Raw genomic sequence first — 19,672 nt, 5'->3', positions numbered from 1 at the left:
TTTCTCCACAAGCCCTTAAATATTCAAAAGAAGTAACAATTATTTTCAACATTCTTTGAGAGAGATAACAACAAAGATATTTTTGTATAGGGGCATTGTACTGAGGTGGACAAAGTGGAATATTTGGACAAAGAGAAGTATTTGGAATCTGAAAGACCTAGACTCAAATTCTGCCTTTGACATTTATTAGCTCTATAAACAATTGATCAATTAATCAAAATCAAACAAGCAGAAATTAAAGCAAGCATTTATGAAGTACCAACTATGTGCCATTATCTCAAGGATATAAAGACAAAAATGGAACAGTTTTGGCTCTCAAGACGTTTACATTCTACTGGGGAGGGGCTTGGAAATGTGTGCATATAAAATTTGTATAAAATAAACACAAATACATTTTTTGTGTGCTTGGAGCACCTAGGTACCACAATGGTTAGTGTCTCAGACCTAGTGTCAGAAAGACTTGAATTCAAATCTGATCTCAGACAATTTACTAGTTGTGTCACTCTGGAGAAGTCACCTAACCCTATTTGCTCAGATTCCTCATCTGTAAAGTGAGCTAGAGAAGGGAAAGGCAAACAATAGAAGTATTTTTGGCAAGAAAACCCCTAAAAAGAGTCATTAAGGGTTAGGCACAACTGAAAAATGATCAAACAAAAGTTTTTTGAGGGTAGAAGGAAATAGAACTAGCTGCTAGGGGAGGGAATCATCAGGAATGGTCATTTATCTTCCATGAGACTGTTTCCTTATCTGTAAGGGACAATAATAACTAAAAAGTGCCTGACTCAGAGGGCTATCACGAGACTCAAGTAAAATAATATATGTAAAATGCTTGGTAAGTTTTAAAGTACAGTCGTCCCTCACTATATCACGTATTGTGGCTTTACTGTATTGTGGTGTTTGGTTTTTTTTTTTAAACTAGTTCTGTATTGCAGAATTACACTTATCATGGCATACCATTAATTGATGGAATGAAAGGCAACCAACTACAGTGCTATGTTCTGTATCCTGGGAGCTGATTGGCTCAGTGACTGTAGGGTAATAAGAGTGTGGAAAAGGTTTATAGGAGAGTGGGAAGGGTTTATAAAGCCTTAAAATATATATAAATAATAAAACATGTAACACTGTAGATTTTCACCTTTTGTGGGGGTCTCTGAATATAACTCCTGATAGATGAGGGATCATTGTACTCCATAACTATCAGTTTATTAATATTTAATAATCTTTTGATCACTAATATCAAGCAAGTCATAAAAAGGGTTATATACTCTTGCCAAAATGATTTACCACTATCATGAAAGATGTCCAGATAGAGTACAGACTCAAAAGGTGTTTCCTATGGATACTGAAGTCTTTAAGATACTCCTGACCCAATGCCTGGAACACTATAGAACTTCCTGGATAAGATCCATAGCCACTTAAGAATTTGGACTATCAATTCACATAGTAAAAACCAGATGGAAAAAGGATACCAGGATATGATAAATTAAATGGACATTTGTAGATCTTGTCTGTGAGTGTATGATTATCTGTTTATCTATGTCCCAAACAACCATGCTAATTGGCACCTCTATGCCTGTACCATAAGCGGGCTAACCAATTACATAAGCCTGAGCAAAACTCCATACCAATGATAAAGACCTTGGTCATGGCTATGTGAGTGTGTGTATATATGTGGATTATAGATATATTTATGTGTATATATACACATATATGCACATATATTCAAAAAAGCTTAATAGATTCTCTTACTATATAGTAGGGCAATGCAAATACTTAAATAGACAATCATCTAGACTCTAAGGAGGAGGAAAATGAGTTGAGTTGTCTGTGGGAAATTGCACAGTTCTCTTAATGTTCCCTATGTTCTTTCTGAAATGACTTACATGAACTGATGCAAAGTGGAGTAAGCAGAACCAGGAAAACATTGTACACAGTAACAGCAATATTGTATAATGGACAATTGTGAATAACAGCTATTCTTAGCAATTCAGTGATCCAAGACAATCTCCAAGGATTCATGATGAAAAATGCGAGGTTGGTGAGAGTCAGCTACAGCATTTTTACCAACAGAAAAGCTACTGCAAAAAAGGGGATCACAGATCTGTTCATCACAGAGATATAGAAGCAGAAAAAAAAAGACTGACCTATCATGCAGTGATAGAAGGATTCTTTTACTTTTTATTTCATTGGTAGAGGGAATTCTCATTGAGGAAATTCTCTCTACCAGTGCAGATAGGCGCCTCCTTTTTATTGAGAGGGGGAGTGCTTGGCTCTGAGTCACACAGCTAGTAGGTGTCAGAAGGAGAAGATACAATCCAGGTGTTTCTGACTTCCAGGCCAATTCCTTCCACTACTCATACTGTCTCTTTTTTCCCCCCACCAGATCTGTGATTTCCTTTTTGGCAGATTGAATTCCTTATTAATATTTATGAAATGTCAAACAATCTAAGGCCCTCACCACATCTGTGGACTCCCCATAGAGGAGGATAGGAAGATATGGCCAAGGCCATCTTACCTGGGCAGGTATAGAAGGATGCATCACTGGAGGATGATAATTTAGATAGCTAATTTTATAAAGTACTTTCAGGTTTGCAAAGGACTTCATATACAGTATCTCGTTTGACCCTCAAAATAATGGTGAGGTAGGTGCTGTTATTATTCCCAATTTATAAACAAAGAAACAGCATCAGAGAGATTAAGAGATGTGCTAAGGGTAGTACATCCATTATTTTTTTTTAACCCTTACCTTCCGTCTTAGAATCAATACTATGTATTGGTTCCCAGGTAGAAGAGCAGTAAGGGCTAGGCAATGGGGGTGAAGAGACTTGCCCAGGGTCACACAGCTAGGAGGTGTCTGAGGTCAGATTTGAATTTAGGACCTCCCATCTCCAGGCCTGGTTCTCAATCCACTGAACCACCCAGCTTCCCCCTGTACATCCATTATTTTCTGGAAGCAGGATTCATATCCAGGCTCTTCTGACTTCCAGGCCAATGCTATTGCCAATTCATCACACACCTCATGACGGGTTACAGATCTATTAAAGTATGGAAGAAGTAGTTCATTCAGTTCAGCTAACAAACTTTTATTAAGTATGTATTTTGAGTAAGGCACTTGGGATACAAAAACAAATGAAAAGGAGCTCTTGTCCCTAAGAAACTTGCATAAGACTGAGGGAACTGAACTTTTAGCTAGGTCTTTCTGTCAGCCATCAGCCCATGGGTCAGTGTATATCCAGAATTGAAGATGTTTTATTAGCTGATCTTGGTATTATAAAGCAGATAATTCTGAAGAGAAAAAAAAAGGTGAAACAGTTGTGGGGAGGCACTATACAGCAGGGATTAAATAAAACAAATATGTAGTAGATCCCATATGCATGATTAGATGACCTCCACAGCATTCAGTGGTATGCCTATCAGGCAGAGGTTTGGATTTAGCCAGGAATAAGAGGTGATGAGAAGGAACAAGGGATTTGAGGTGAGAGGATGAGTGTTACAATTTAATTGACTTATTATAAGGTCAAGACTGCTAACAGAGGAATATGAGGCCAGAGTGGGTGATGAATTGGGAAAGCAGTAAGGGATGGGATTGACCGGAAGTTGTGATGAGAATGAAGTCATTATGAAGATGAAAAATGGGGATAGGAAGAAAGAAGCTAAAGGGAGAGATGACAGGATGGGAGACCACATCAACATGTAAGTGTTCTTGATCATAGTCACTGAGATAAAATAGTTATAATGATGGTGAGATCAAGAATATGGCTTTCCCTATGTAGGCTGAGATGGAATGGAGATATAGATGCTGGGACCTGAGAGGCTTGATGAACTGGTAGGGCACTGTGCTTAGTATAAGTGCAAGATATAAGTGCAAGAGCAGGGATGGAGAAGACGATGATGAACCAAACACTGAACCTGAGGGAGGAGGTCATTGAGGGCTGGCAGATAACAGGCAACAGAAGGAGTGGATCTCTAAGGAAGAGAAGTTCCTAAGGGATGGCAGCAGAGAGGGGACTGACTTCTTTTCTTCTTGGCCGACTGTGATAGGAAAAGGTGTTCCAGGGCTGAGGAGAGTCACCAAGGATTTAGTAGCTTCTGGAAGTTGCCAGGTTTCCCTGAGTGGGAAATGAGAAGAGTAGGGAAGGATTAGGCCTAGGATGAAGGAAAGGACACAACAGAAGGGCAGACTAGAAACTTAGAGGGGTCAGTCTGACAGGGATAGGGCTGAGAGGGCAGGAAGTAGTTACAGGGAAAGGGGTTCTGTCTTGGGTAGCTCAAAGGTCAGGATCACTGGGAAAGAGAGAAAAGAGAAGCAGACATTCACCAAGTTCAGTCAACAAGCCTTTGCTAAATTTTGATGTATTTGATGGGCGCTCCCACCTTCAAGAGTCTTGTGATAATGGAGGATGACTTCAGTTTGTTCTTTCGGAAACATGAAGAAAAGAGGCTGTATCATTCAGGGAAGCAACATCATTTAGCATTCATTCAATGGGCATTTTATTCATAAAACACTGGCCATATGTCAGATGCTGCCTGGCACTAGGGGTTATAAAGATGAATAAACTAGTCTTGAAGTGTAAGTAGCTTATAGTCCATTGGAGGGGATATATACACATAAAAGTTATGTATAAAATACATGTAAAGTAAATACAGACCAGTTTTAAGGAGCAGGGAGGCACTTGAGGGATCATGAGGTGGCACTTGAGCTAATTAAGCTCTGAGGAAACCTAGAGACTCTAAGAAGTACGGGGAGAAGGAGGTATGATCTGCTGTTAAGAATACAGCGATGGGACCTGAGATGCTATGTAGGAGGAGCAACTGATGATAGGGTACTATTCATTTTCAACACCAGTTTCTTTGCCTAATCTCAATGCTAACATAATTAGTGACCAATTTGTCTAGGGGATTGCATTCTCTAATTACTAAACCTATGCTAATTAAAATAGCATGCAAAAGAGAGGCACCAAAAAATGGAAATGTTTTTAAGTTAAAGGACATTGATATTTTGCTGTACACTTCAGTTCATTCAAAATATTCTTAACTTGAATTTTTGAGGAAAGCAATTTACAAAATCCTAGACTTAAAAAGTGATCTTAGGATTCTCTTTTTAATCTAACAGAAAAGAAAGCTACATTTAACTGTCCTAAGGTGTCAACTAAGTTATACAGTGGATGGAGCACCAATCAGGAGACCTCTTCCTGTGTGTAAAATCTGACCTTGGACATGTAGTAGCTGTGTGATCCTGGGAAAGTCACTTTGCCCTGTTTACCTTAGTTTCCTCATCTGTAGGATGAACTGGAGATAGAAATGGCAAACTGTTTTAGTATCTTTGCCAAGAAAACCCCAAAAGGGGTCACAAAGAGCTGGACATGACTGAAATTTGTGAACAACTACAACAACCAGGTGTCATAGACAGCAAGTTTAGATAGAGCTGGAGCCCCTGCTCCATTGCCCCTCTTACTCTACTAGCTATCTCCATGAACACTCAAACACAACTCATAATGAACTGTAACTGATTATCTTCTCCCCTCATCCTATTACTCCTTCTTCCAACTTCCCTATTGCTATGGGGAGGAGGGGGAAGGGGAATATGCAACACCATCCTCTAGACACTTGGGTTAATAAATTCAGTAATCTTTGACTCCTCCCCCTTTCTCCTTCTTCCTGGTGTATGTCCAATCAGTTACAAATCTGGTCAAGTCTGTCTCTACAACATCTCTCCAACTGGTCCTATCCCTTCAACCAAACTTGTAGGATACATCCTGCTTCTGGTCATTTGTGCAGGCCATTCCGTATTCCTGCAGGGCTCTCTATCTCACACCTCTGCCTTTTAAAACCGTATTTTCCTTCAAAATCCCAGTCAGGTGCCACCATGAAGTAAAGATCCATTGAGAATATAACAAAAGAGCACTCAGGAAACTATTGCTTTTTCTAAATCTATCTTCATCCCCAGTTGTTCATGATCTCTTGCTCTTAAAATCACTCTATATTTACTTATTTGTAGTATAGAAGCTCCAAGGCATAGACCATTCTAATCATGTCCCTAGAAACTAGCAACATTCCTTGCATATAGTATGTGCACAACAAATATTTATTGAATGAATTGAATTGCCTTGAAGTTCTTTTTGATCACAAACAATCTATATTGGAATTCAGTTCATATCTTATTGCCGAAAGGTTTTTAGGCAGTCATAAATGGATAGAGCTACTCAAGAGCCTCTCTTATAAGGCCACAAACTGAATTTAATTTGATTGAGAAAATATTTTCTTCAACAACTACTATTTGCTGAGAAGTATGAGGACATTATGGGGGATATAGAAAAAAAGGCATTATTACAGGCTATTAAATTCTTTTAATTCCACTGAGTTTACAGCATTACACATAAAGCATTATATTGATTCTGGCAATAATTGTTATTTCTCCTTTAAAGTTCTATTCCAAAGACTCACAATAGCATGAAGGTGGCACTGGATTCTTTTTTTTTAAACAACCTCTGATCTTATGGGTTTAGGGAGCTTCTGGAGCTTCTAGAGAGTTTCTTCATTGTTATTCACTTTTGAATGGTCTCACTGCCCTAGATTACAGCTCCTAAAAGGTAAGGCCTGCAATTTATATAATTCCTTAGCAGTCTAAGGTGCTTAGCACATATCCCTACTACATAGAGGTGCTCATGCTGACTAACAATGTTAAAGGGAGAATTAGTAATTTCTGATAGTTTTTCACAAAGAATAGTAACTGCCACAAAATTCCTACTCCAATGCTTCATTATGTTATGGAGGTACCTGCAAGATTATTTAAAGCTATACCAAAAGAGAATACTTTCTACCAAGCCAGAAAGTTTTCAAGTGCAGTCCTAAGGAAGAATGACTACTCTTTAAAAATGACAAGGGGATACCAAGAATCACATAATTCTTAAACCATCTATAAACATTTAACAATTGATACTTTTAATTTGTGAGTTTTATCTAGTAACCAATGAATAAATAGGCTACTAGAAGAATTGTACCTTATTTATATTAGCATTCTCATTAAACTTCAAATAAGACATAAAGTAGTTGCTGCCAAATGGGAAGACATTCTCCCTAGAAAGGAAATTAAAGAGTTAGTATAGTTAGTCATATCATGGACCCAAAGGTAATCTGAAATGCCATAGGATCATAAATTTAGAGTGGGAAGGGATTTTAGAGGCCATCAATTCCCATTCCTTTAATTTTATAGATGAGTAAACTGAGGTAAAGAGAAGTTAAGTAATTTGTCCAGGGCCATATGTCACATGTCAGAGGTGGAATATAAACAAGGTCTTCTTGACTCCAATGCCATCTCTTTGTCCACTACTTTGTACTATCTCATGAAACACATGATTATTTCATCTTGAAATTCATACAAAGTAAGCAATCTGATTATTACTAAAACAATTTGGGTTTATGGATGAATACCTGTTGCAGAAGATGAAAAGTAGGGGGCAGATCTGGCTAAGGTGGCAGCTTAGTAGCAGTGAAAGCTGAAACTGATCTGACAATCTTTCCAAAACTAATCTTCAAAAAGTACCTCAAAATGACAGAAGTAAAAAACCAACAAGATGGAGTGAGGGGACTTTGCTGCTGAACACACCTTGGAAGATAAGCAGAGAGAGCTGATTTACATGAGACAAGGGGGAACTGGAAGCAAAACAGTACACAGAGGAGTGCTGGCCAACCACTCCCTCCACCTACAGTGCCAGGTTCCACAACTAGGCATAGGTCAACTTCAGGATCCTGGGATTTGGGCTACATCAACAAAAGAGCACCTCAGACCCATCCCTTGAAGTCCCAGGCTCTCGTGTCAGCCTGTAGTGAGGCTCAGAAATCCATGACTTTAAGCCCTTTCAAGCCTGTGCTACTATGTTCACCATAGACCTAGCCCAAGGAAAAATAGCTCACAATGCCAAGCCCTGCAAGACAGTAGCAGAGGAAACAGAGTCAGTAGCTTTAGAATTCCCAGTCGACAGACCAGCTATTCATTTTTGTCTATGTGTTATTTTGTATAGTCAAGTAACTTCTCTGTAAATTTACTCTAATTTCCTTTTTTTTTTAGTAAAGCATTATTTTGTATAGTCAAGTAACTTCTCTGTAAATTTACTCTAATTTCCTTTTTTTTTTTTAGTAAAGCTATAGTGTTGGGCCAAATGACTTCCAAGGTAAATTCTAGCTTTAAATTTATGGTGAAATTTTAAAATGACTAAAACGTGTTAATAGTTTCAATGATAGTTTTTTCTATTGTAGATACTACCTAAAGAATTTTTGATTATACAGTGAAATGTAAATGAAACCATTACTATTAAATATCACTTTGAGTAAAAAAAAAGATTATTTCCCTATGGAACTTTAGATGTTCTTCAAAAATAAGTTGCCCTAAATCACAGAACCTTAGTGAGAAGAGTTGCTATAAGTTATCCAGTCCAACATATACCTGCCTAAGAATTTCCCTATATTATGTCGCCTCACCAGTTCTAGAAAGCCTTTTTCTGGAAGTTTTCTAGTGAAGAAGAAATAACTACCTCCCAAATCTGCTCGTTCTATTTCTGAAGATTTCCAATTATTGGAAGTTTGTTCTGATATTAAGCCTGCCAGTTTCTATTGATCTTTCAACACCTATTGTCACTAATTCTGTCAAGTAAAACAAATCAGATTCATTTTCTATCTGATAAGTCTTCAAATACCTGAAAGGCAGCTATCATATCATCTATTCCTAAGACTTCTCTTTTCTAGATTTAATCTCTTTTTCTTCATCTGCTCCTTGAGTAACATAATTTTAGGTATTGTCCTCCCATCCCCAATTTCTGTTTGCTCTCTTCTAGATTTGTCAATGTTCTTTCAAAAATGTGGCTACTAGAACTTAATCATTTAGAAGTGAGATGACAATAGCAGAATATAGAAGGACTCAAAGCAGAGCACTGAAATTTGGAGGGCATCAAAATTTAAAGTAAGACTTTTAAAAGATTATTCAACTTAAAATTTTCCTATATTTATACTAAATTTTGCTACCTACCTTGCTGATACTCTTGCTCTAAGAATGAAAATCAAGTCAATATTACCATCACTACAGGAAAGAGTATGTAAAACTTCCAAACAGCAGCTCCATTTATGACTTGTAAACATGTCCCCCCTAATAGCTTCCTTCTGGGTCTCTTCTACAAGTCCTCACTACACCCATAAGCTCTCTCCTACATAAATCCCCCCACCCCCATCAATCACAGCCCCTCAATCATCCTGGCACCACTCATGGGGGCAGTGCCTGTGGGATCAATTTTGTGGTTGCTGTTGTGGGAGCATGTTGAAATTTCCCCAATTGGGGGTCTTGGAAGATTAACATGTCTAGTTTCCCCGATGAATCATTTCAAATAACCAACCTATACCTCTAAGAATTCTCTGGGTAAAAGTGTATAAAACATTGCACTTTTTTAAAAGGGGAAATTACAGCAACCTAGGAACAAGAGAGAAATAAAAGAGAAAGAAAACAAAAGCAAAATAGACACACTGACAAAAAGCCAATTAGGGGGCATTCCCCTCTGACATAAGAATTTACATTCGTTATAAATATGTTCAACCCCCTTCAGTTCAGTTCATTCTGGATCTCTTGATGCAGTGGGTGGTTTCTGCAGGCATCTCCATGTCACTTTTTTCCAAAGATTTGCTTTCTTAATTTGAGGAGCTGGCAAGTCTTTTGTCCTAAAATTCCTCCAAAAGATTTCAAACTCTGGATTTTAGGATAACCATCATACAAACCTTAGCCATCTCTCTTTTGTGTTGTATCCCCTATTAGAATGAATATAAGCTCTCTGTGTGCAAGGACTGTCTCACTTCTGTATTCAAATGCCTAACAGTGCTTGGGTCTTTAGCTAGATTCTTAATAAAAGTCTGTTCATCATTTATCTCTTCATCTCCCTTTGGGTCACCTGCAGCTTTGATTCCTTAGAGATTGTGGTCAGCTATGATTAGTAATAAATAATTCAAATATTGCTGCTAAAAATGATTTTTCTTTTATGTAGTGGCTTAGAAGTCATTGAAAATGCTGAATAATTTCACAAATAAAATCCAAGCCACTCCAGTAATTTCTAGGTCCATCTATTATCTTCCTGCAGACTAGGATATATGCCATAATCCAGAGAATATATATATTTTCAGTGTCATTCTTCTTTGAGTGGCTATAGATCTCTCTGAGGGATCCTTGTATTACTTTGGAAATTTGATGTATTTTGCACAATGATCCACAAAAATGAGCACCTGGAAGATGATCATTTTTATAGGACCTCTCTTTTATTTCAATTCTGAGCAAGAGATTTTTCCTAATAGTGGCAAACATCTTTTGTAAGAATTATTTGTTCATTTTGTGCCTTGATATTTGTAATTAGAAGGCTGTTGAACAAAATTATCTCTTCTATGATGGCACTTATGTGTTATTTAAATCTATTCCTGGAAAACTCCTTATTTGATCGAAGTCTTTAATAATACTAATAATAACTAACATTTATATATGATTTTAAAGATTATAAAATTTTACATGCATTATCTAATTCAAGATTCACAATGGCTCTGTGTTATGAGTACAGCATATATTATTATTTCTCTTTTGCAGATGAGGAAATTATTTTGTTCTATGTCAAAAGGTTTTAAAATAATTGATGAATAATAAACAAAGCAAGATCTTGTATTTTCTTCAACTTTCAGCCAAGTATGATTGTGGATGTATAGAAAACTGTACAGATGGATCTGGCAGAAAGTTGTCTGCAAAAGATTGTTCCCTATTAAAGATCATTTTGAGATGTGTATTGCTGAAAGTTTTGATAGGGTCACAAAATTCAGGTATGCAGGTTGATAGCAATTTATATCTTAATCACCTCTTTTGAGGGGTAGAGATATTAACACTGTCCATGATTCCCCCCACCTCCCCACTTTTGGTATTGAATATCAATTTGCCAGATTTTGCTTTTGATATGGATTTCTTCTGTCAACTCAACTTTTTAGGTACTATTTCAAATTCCTCATCTAGCACTGAAGTGTTGAGTCCAAATTTGGTGGTTCCAGTACTATTGCTGATGAGATTATTATAGCAAAATTAGCAAATGTTTGACCATTTTGCATTTGTTTATCCTCTTAACCTTGCTCCTTTGAAGATGGGATTAACTCTCCCCTGCCCATTTTTAGATTTAATTACCAAAAGTTATACACCCCACTTAAACTTGAGTGGGAGAAATCTGTGACTTAAGTGTGCAAAAGTGGGTGTATACTATATGTTTCTGGTTGATTAAATCTAAAAATGGGCAGGGTAGAGTTAATCCCATCTTTACAGTCTCTTGTTTAAAACCACACAGCACCTAGCTAGAGTTCAAACTTCTCTGATCTGTGAATTCTTCAGCAATTCCCCTATCTCATGGACTAAGATGATTAACATTTATAAACATTATTTGGCATGATCTGGCTTAGTTGAATTTCATACCAAATTTCTATAGAAAGTCCATTTCTTTCTCCATTTACTGCTTTGCAACATTTTCTAAGGTGGTATAGGTCCTAATCTCCAATTGTCTTCTTTGCTGTTTAGGAAATCAGTTTTAACTATAAATCACCTTTGCTTTACATTGCCAAACCTCTTCATCTAGCATCTTCTATAACGCCCTTCTTGAGGCACACTCATGAAACTTTGGAATAGTCTACAATTTTGACCTCTTAATTTCTTGACTTTGAATATGTTTTCCAACAAATCCTTCTTTCTCTTTTTTCTCTGTCTTCACTGAGAAAGAAAAGAGTTGGATCTGGAATTGATGGCCATCTAGTTTAGCCTCTTCGTTTTACAAACGAGGGAACATATGTCAGGTTAAATGACCTGAGAAAGAAAAGAGTTGGATCTGGAATTGATGGCCATCTAGTTTAGCCTCATTTTGCAAATGAGGGAACATATGTCAGGTTAAATGACCTGTTACACAAAGTGGGTGGGATTTGAACTTGGGTCTTCTGAGTTTAAATCTAGCACTCTTTCCTTTGTACCACTTACAGTTTCCTTTTCCTTCCTGTTCTAAATAGATACTAGCCCATGAACTATAATTATCTCCATAGTGACTTTTTTGCTTATGGTCAACCAAGAAATTGCATTTTTATTTCCTTTGAGTATGTCACACAGGTGGCACTTAATAAATGCTTATTTACTTGGCTTGATAAGACCAACTTCAACTCCTTTAGTTGCTTATCTGTTGAGAATTGTGAGATGTCCTAATTAGTTGCTATTTCTTCATGTCTTTGGTTTCATTTTAACAAATTAAATGTTTTATTAGGAACAACACCAAAAAAAAATGAACAACTATATTTATTTTGCAATTATTTACATTTGAATTAATTTCAATGCACAAAGCATAACTTTCAATTTTTTTGGTTGCATTTGCAGTGAATTGTCAATATTAATGTGGTTCAGGTTCTCTAGTAGTGAATTTATACTCACTGGTCATTAGGCAAAGATCTTATCACTTATAGTTGGTCTAAACTGTCTATTATGCACTACCAATCCTGTGGAAACAAAAGGAAAAGGCCATTTTGTATTTTTCTTAATTTAATGAATGAATAAAAAGCATTTAAGTACTTATTGGACGCTGGACATTGAGAATATAAATACAGAAGTGACCCAGTTCTCTGCCCTCAAGGAACTCGCGTCCTATTAGGTAGATAAAATATTTATGGAGGAATGGTGGGTAAGGGGAGATCATTTTGGTTTGGGGACTTATCGGGATTACTGAATGGAAACATAGCACATTTGACTATCATGCTCTTTCCAGTAGTAATGGCAGTATTGATTTGATTACTATTTCTAGAGCAAGAGAAGGTAAATTTCATGGTAGCTGAATTTACCATTAGTGCCCAACTTGATGTTGATAACATTCATTGAAAGAAAGTAGGCTGGTTCTCAGACACCAGGGAGACTGTCCTCAGAACTTTATCAAAAACTTTACCAGGGAGACTGTCCTCAGAACTTTATCAAAAACTTTACCAGCTTGGAATCACTTACACTCTGGAATCATAACTTTTGAGAATTCAAGGTCATCACTCCACCATAAGGGGCATCAGTTGAAGGTTCATAATGAACTAAAAAGTTCTCTCAATGACTTTTTTAAAAAAACAAAACAAAACACAAAAAATCCAAAGATTTCAGGAATAAAAAAGCCCACTTAATTTTTTCTTCCTAGAGGTTAATTTGTAAAAGTAAGATTCAACACTCTTGTAAAAATCTTGAAATCACTAAATTGAAAAACATTAATATTTAAATATTGCTAAAAAACAACGGGTAAGCATGTTATATTACATTAAATAAGATAGTTTCTCATGAGCTAATTGAACAATAGTAGCAGTATACAATTGTCTTTCTTCTCCAAGAATAAACCATTCTTACTGTATCAAAATGTTACTTAAAAGGAAGGACCAAAAATCTTTTATATAGATGGTTTATAGTAAAGGAATTTGACCTGCCCACCAGAAGAGTTTTGGCAGTTTTTTGTAACTTGGAATTTGACTCTGCATTCTTCTTTTTAAAATCCTTACCTTCCATCTTAGAACCAATATTGGTTCTAGGGCAGAAGAATAGTTAAGGGTTAGACAATGGGGGGTTAAGTGACTTGTCCACAGTCACAGCTAGGAAGTGTTTGAGACCACATTTGAACCCCGGGCCTTCCTTCTCTAGGTCTGGTTCTTAATCCACTGAGCCATCTAGTTGTTCCCCTGCATTCTTCCTTAGGACAAAAGTTCTTAATAGAGACTAGGTCTTAAAAAAATTAGAATAGAGTCAGGTCCTTTGATTTTAAATCTACTGCTCTTTCAAGGAAATCAAGGCTCAGCAGCAAAGGACTTGATTTACTAAGTATCTAAAATCCTGAACCTGAAATTTGTTGGGACATGACCCATTTGAAGCACTTCCCCATCTAAAAAAATAAACTTGAGAAGCCCTTTGGCGTAACAGAAAGAGTGCCGGGTCTCTGATACAGAAGACTCGTGTTTAACACCCAATTCATATACTTAATAGCTAGCTATTGTCCTGGCTTTAGCTAAGTCACTTTTCCTCCCTAAGCCTCAGTTTCTTCATCTGTTAAACTGGGATAATTGCACCCATTTTACCCGGTTGTATTGGAGGCCAAATGAGAAAACACATTAGGGAAGTTTTAAGCTTTAAAAAATTAAAAACGGCCCTAGGATTTTTGAGATACACTACAGAGCTCCAGTAAGGTCTCCTCCTCAATTATTCCAAAATCTGGATCCCTTTTTCTCTCTATCGAAGCTCCCCTCCCTTTCTCCGAACACCCGCAGCATCAGCACCTAATAGGGTCCTCGATCCCCCCAGTCACTCATCTCCGCAGCTTCCTCTCCCCGCGGCCTTTCTTTTCTTTCTTGTTTATCCAGCGTCCAGCTATTAGCCTCCTCTCCTCAACCCCTGGGAATCTGGGCTAGATACCGTGTAATCCCTCAGGTTTCATACCGATATCCGATTCCCAGGCCCCGCCCGGAAAGCTGCGCCGTTACTGTGGCAACCCGCCCGGAAAGCTCAATGACGTCCTGCCTCACCCAAGACGCGTGCGCACTCAGCCACTGAGCCATTTTTTTTTTTCCCGTACCTTGCTTGCGCACTCAGGTTTAGACCTGGTCGGAGGGCGGGGTCCTGACAAGGGCTGGGCGGGACGCTCGTGTACGCTCGAGCGCGCATGCGCGCGAGCACGTGGCAGCTTTAGAGAAGCTTGGCTGGGGAATCTTGAGGGAAGAGAGAGGCTGAGAGTTGACAGGGCAAGGCTCCCTTCTACCTCGAGTCCAGATCCTCCCAGAAACAGCAATCTCACTATTTGCCATTTAAGTCATCTTGGAAAAATGAAAATGATGTTACTTTTTAAAATGCATTTGAAATCTTAAAATACTTTCCTCTCAAACTAAAAAAAAAAGCTCTAACAGATGACAGCTTCTTTTTAGCTGGAATGACTACATTCAAACGCAGGTGATGGTCGTCATCAGTGGTGAGACATTTTGATTTTATGGGAGACATTCTAACATTCTAACATTTTCAGGAACGTTTCTTTCCTTAGAATAAACTCTGCAGAATTAAGGGGGATGGTTGGGGAAGGGTGGGATAAATCCTGGCGAAATCTATGTTCATCATCAATAACAGTCCTGACTGACTTTATATAGAGCTTTTAAGGTTTTCAAAGCTCTTCAAAGTTTAAATCCTTTTCTTTTGAACCTCACAATCTTGTGGGGTAGATAGTGCAAGCTTTTTTTTTTTTTTGGTCTTTTGCTGGACTCATGTTTTCATACAAGGATCTCACCAGTGAGAAAACTCCCCATACCTCGGTAGGTCAGTATCTTAGACAATTCTTGTAGTCAGTGTGGATCAGAAAAGAGGACTTTTGTTGTTGTTTTAAACCTTTACTTTCCATCTGAGAATCAATATTGAGTACTGGTTCGAAGGCAGAAGAGAGTTTAGGACTAGACAATGGGGGTTAGATGACTTGCCCAGGGTCACACAGCTAGGAAGTGTCTGAGGTCACATTTGAATGCAGGAACTTCTGTCCTAGGCCTGGCTCTCAATCCACTAAATCACCTAGTTGTCCCCTGAAAGGGGGACTTCTTGACTTAAAGATGTTATCCTCTACTCATTCTCAGGCTGTACAGGTAACCAGTTGTCATATCTTGTCTTTCTACTTTGAAAACTTTTCTCCTCCACTTCCCTACATCTCCATTCATACAGCAACTGTCACCCTACTTCAGTTCCTTTAGATTGGGCTACTAGAATAGCCTTTTAAAGAGTCTACTCTAAATAAAAAAACAAAAACACTAATCCACCTGTCACAAGTCTTTCTCCAATCCATTTTTAACACTGCTGCTAAGGTGATTTTTCTAAAGCATAGTCTTGTAAACCCCACTCCCCCAGAACCACCTATAAATTCCTCTGACATTTAAAGCTCCTCATAACCTGGTTCCTTCCTACCCTTGCTGACTTCTTGCACCTTTACTGCCCTCCACATATTCTGTATTTAAGCCACTCTGGACTATTTACTTGAATAAAGAAGGCACTTCATCTGTCATTCCCTTTACTTTGTTCTCCAACATGCCTGGAATGCTCTGCCCCTTCACCTCTGTCTCTTAACTTCTCTGCTCTCCTTCAAAACTCAGATTAAATTCCACCATCTACAATGACCTTAATGATTCCCTAAATTGCTAGTACCTTCCCATCTTAGATTATCTTCCATGTATTCTATCTATATCTTTAAAAAGTTTATTGATATAGAGCTCTCTCATTGGTGGAGATTACTGCCTCTATACCTGCTTGACAGGTGGAGAGGAGTTGATAAGATCAGAACAGAGAGGTCTTCAGTTTCTTCAAAGTTTTGGACCTGCTCCAAGGCGTCTTGAACCATTTTGGGCTTTGGGCATTTCTGGCTTCTAACTTTAAAAGAGATACAGATGATACAAAACCAATGAAGGAAAAAGACTCTAGGAAAAAGCTGACATGAGAGGAACTGGCAATCTCCATCATGTTCCTATTCCCAACTTGCTATGTTAGAGACTTTAGGAAACCTCCTTTGGAGACATGTAGGGCATTCTCTTTCTTGTTTGAGCTGAGTTATCTCACTACCAATAGGAGAGCTCCTTCATATTATATTGTCAGGTGTTATGCTCTTATGCATACTTTGATTTCTGTTTGGCCATCAAATTGGATAAAAAGGTTTCCTTGATATTTGCTGTTCATGTGATTCTGGGCAAATCACTTCTACTCTGAATGTCCTGGGAATCTCTGTATGACTATAAGTGCAAAATAATTGCACATCCACATGGTAGAGGAAGTTTCCTCACCTAGAGCTCCCTACACTAATGAAATCCCATGTCCAGACCAAAAAAAAAAGTCAGACTATGCTCAGTGAGAGTGTTTGCCTTCCAAATTCTTATATATTCCATTGAAAAAGAAAATAATGTGTACACAGAAAGGTAAATATAACATGTATGGAAAATAATTGCAAAGTACTGAAGGCTAGATTGACTAGAGCGATAATAATAGACTGGTATAGGTGAGGACACTTAGCTGGAAAGAAGCCCAATGGAAGCCAGTATGCTGGGGCATCTTATCAACAATGACATATATTCGCTGTTTGAATCTGAACAAGTCACAATCTCTCTCAATCTCACTTTACTTATTTACTTATTTGTCAAATGTACCTGCTTTCTACAAGTTGGTCAACAAGTATTTATTAAACATTTAGTATGTGCTAAGTGCATACAAAGAAAGGGAAAAAAAATACTCAGCTTCAAAGAGCTCATTCTAATGGAGGAGAGACAAGTAAATAAGTAGACAGTGTGGCAGTTTATATTTTTTGTGAATTAACAATCCAATCTCCCTTGGGTGGTCATGGACCTTGTGGTTGGGAACCATTTATTAAAGAAAATGTGAATAATCCACTTTCATTGTTTCATATCATTATGTCCCAGAGAGCTAAGTAAATGACAGTTTTTCCTCATTTTACCAACAGGCAAGTTAAGGAGAATAACTTGTCCAAAGCAACTGAGAAATGGAATTCGTTTTTAACAAAACTGATGGTTTATATTCTATTGATGGAGAAAAATGTAACTACATCACTGTTCTCAGGAATACTTTTAAGCTCCTGTTTAGTAGTTGCTCATCCTCTTGATCTTAAAATTTCAAACAAAACCAAAGCTTTACAACAGGAAAATGAAAAAAATATATATAAATGTTAAACTTAGTGATCTATATTTGATTTTGCAGCATTTAATGGCAAAATTAAATATAGAGAGATTCTCTTTACAGCCATCATTTATAGCCCCCAGGCAAGTCTCTAATACAAAAATTGCCGAGGATCTACTTATCTATATTATTATTGGTAGGGAAGTTTCCACACTGGGATCATACTATTAGAATCACAGTTCTCTTCCATTACCACTCTCCAGTTCCTCAATTTTGTATCATATTCTAGAATATCAGCTTTTAAAATGCAAAGCTATTGTGCCTACATTTTCTACATTAAAAATATGGCAGTGTGGTAAAATAAATAAATGTCAAACAACAGTAAACTAATTTTAGTATATTTATAAACAATATATAACATAAAAACCATATGCAACATTTTATTCCTTGGTAGAAGGGGTAAGAAACAGTTTTATTTCAGACAGTGTTAATAAGAAATAAAACATAACTACAAATCTTTCTGGAATCTCATTATTTGTCTTTCTAATCATCTTGGAAAAATGAAAATAAAATGAATATTAATTTTAAAAATGCATTTGAAATCTCTCCCAAACTAAAAAAAAAATATAACCCATGACTTTTCTTTTAGCCAGAATGACTAAATTCAAACTCATGTGATGTTCCTTATTTATTCTGAAGTATTTTGATTGTATGGGAGACATTCTAGCTTTTTGTTTATAAGAACAATTAAAAAAATAATAAATAGCAAGAACTCTCTTTTACTGTCAAACCAGCTGGAATATAGTTTCAAAAACATCAATATCCTCATTTTTGAACAGCCTGAAGTTTAAGGTGGCAATAAGTTGAATATCTGAAAGTGTTAAAAGGGGACCTTTGAAAATGAAAATACACCAAAATGAATCTCATGCATAGTGTACAAATAAAAAAATTTCATTATTAGCATTTAACAAAAATTGTCTAGGTGATTAATAAAACATTAATTTGATGGAATATAATTATAAAAATCATTTAAACTCTCATTTCTCCTATACTTTTCTCACCCACAAAATACTATTGCCAGTTTTATTAATTCACATTTCATTTCTTTGTTCTCCTTCCTGTTTCACCTCTAACCTTGATGCTGAGAATAAATCTAAAAAGTAAAAATCAGTATTGCAATCTTCCCTCTTACTTAATTCTCACTTATAGTCCATTAAGATCTTTCCCACAATTTGCTATTTCCCTTGAATCCATGGTATTATCCTAACTCTATCATATTATATACAGAATCATACTCAATCTCCACCCCTAATCCCACTCCCAGCAAAGTCCTTGTATTTCAAAGAGTTCAGTGTCCCTACCTGTATCTTGTCACAGCTGTGGGGCTCAGCAGCTGCTTGGAAATTTGCCAGTCTCTCCAGGGCTCTAGTAGCAGCAGTCTCTTTAAAAGCCTAGGGTGGATACTCCAGAGGGAGCTTCCTAAAATGTTTTCTTTCTCACAAGTTCCCTTGTAGCTGTTTTTTAAGGAGATGACTCAGTAAATGATGGCGGGATGTTTCTACTCCTCTGCTAGAATACTTTTTTTTTTCTGGTGGAAATAAGATATTATCAACAAATTGTTTCCTTCAGAAAAATTTATCTACTAGATACTAGAGTATCATAGAAAGAAAGGTGTCAGAAAACCTCTCTTCTGTTTTGAAATCTTGAATGTAAAGACAAGAAGCACTTTTAAAGTATGCTCTTAAGGGGGGAAAAAGAAAGTATCCACTTTTTGTTATTTGAATCCAAGATGCTATGCAGTAAAATTGGCTTTGGCAAACTGTACCATGATATGTACTATATTCTGTGCACCAGGATGATTCCACATTGGACATGATGGTGTTCAGTACTACAAATCACCACAGTCTCATACCATATACTTTAAAAATGTCACCAAAACTGAATATCCAAAAGTTCTTTCGATCCATTGAATTTGATTTAGGT

The 19,672-nt window shown here is 37.1% G+C and overlaps 1 protein-coding gene across 8 annotated transcripts in view; it reads right to left on the bottom strand.

Moving 5' to 3' along the window:
* The window catches only part of RNF32 (ring finger protein 32), a 74,649-nt gene extending 60,062 nt beyond the window's left edge, over nt 1–14,587 (bottom strand). Inside the window, exons 1-3 of one of the 8 annotated variants that reach the window (XM_056799964.1) lie at nt 14,483–14,587; nt 12,464–12,528; nt 7,002–7,077 (exon numbers count right to left, since the gene is read on the bottom strand). The gene's annotated coding sequence lies outside the window, so the exon portion shown is untranslated. Of the gene's footprint in view, nt 1–7,001; nt 7,078–12,463; nt 12,529–14,322 lie in introns of all 8 variants that reach the window. The other 7 variants (XM_056799962.1, XM_056799963.1, XM_056799961.1 and 4 more) reach the window with 7 other exon arrangements.
* Nucleotides 14,588–19,672: the final 5,085 nt, after the last annotated feature.

Source organism: Monodelphis domestica, chromosome 5 (assembly GCF_027887165.1).
Source record: "Monodelphis domestica isolate mMonDom1 chromosome 5, mMonDom1.pri, whole genome shotgun sequence".
NCBI classification, from domain to species: Eukaryota; Metazoa; Chordata; class Mammalia; order Didelphimorphia; family Didelphidae; genus Monodelphis; species Monodelphis domestica.
This window is presented reverse-complemented; position numbering and strand designations above follow the sequence as displayed.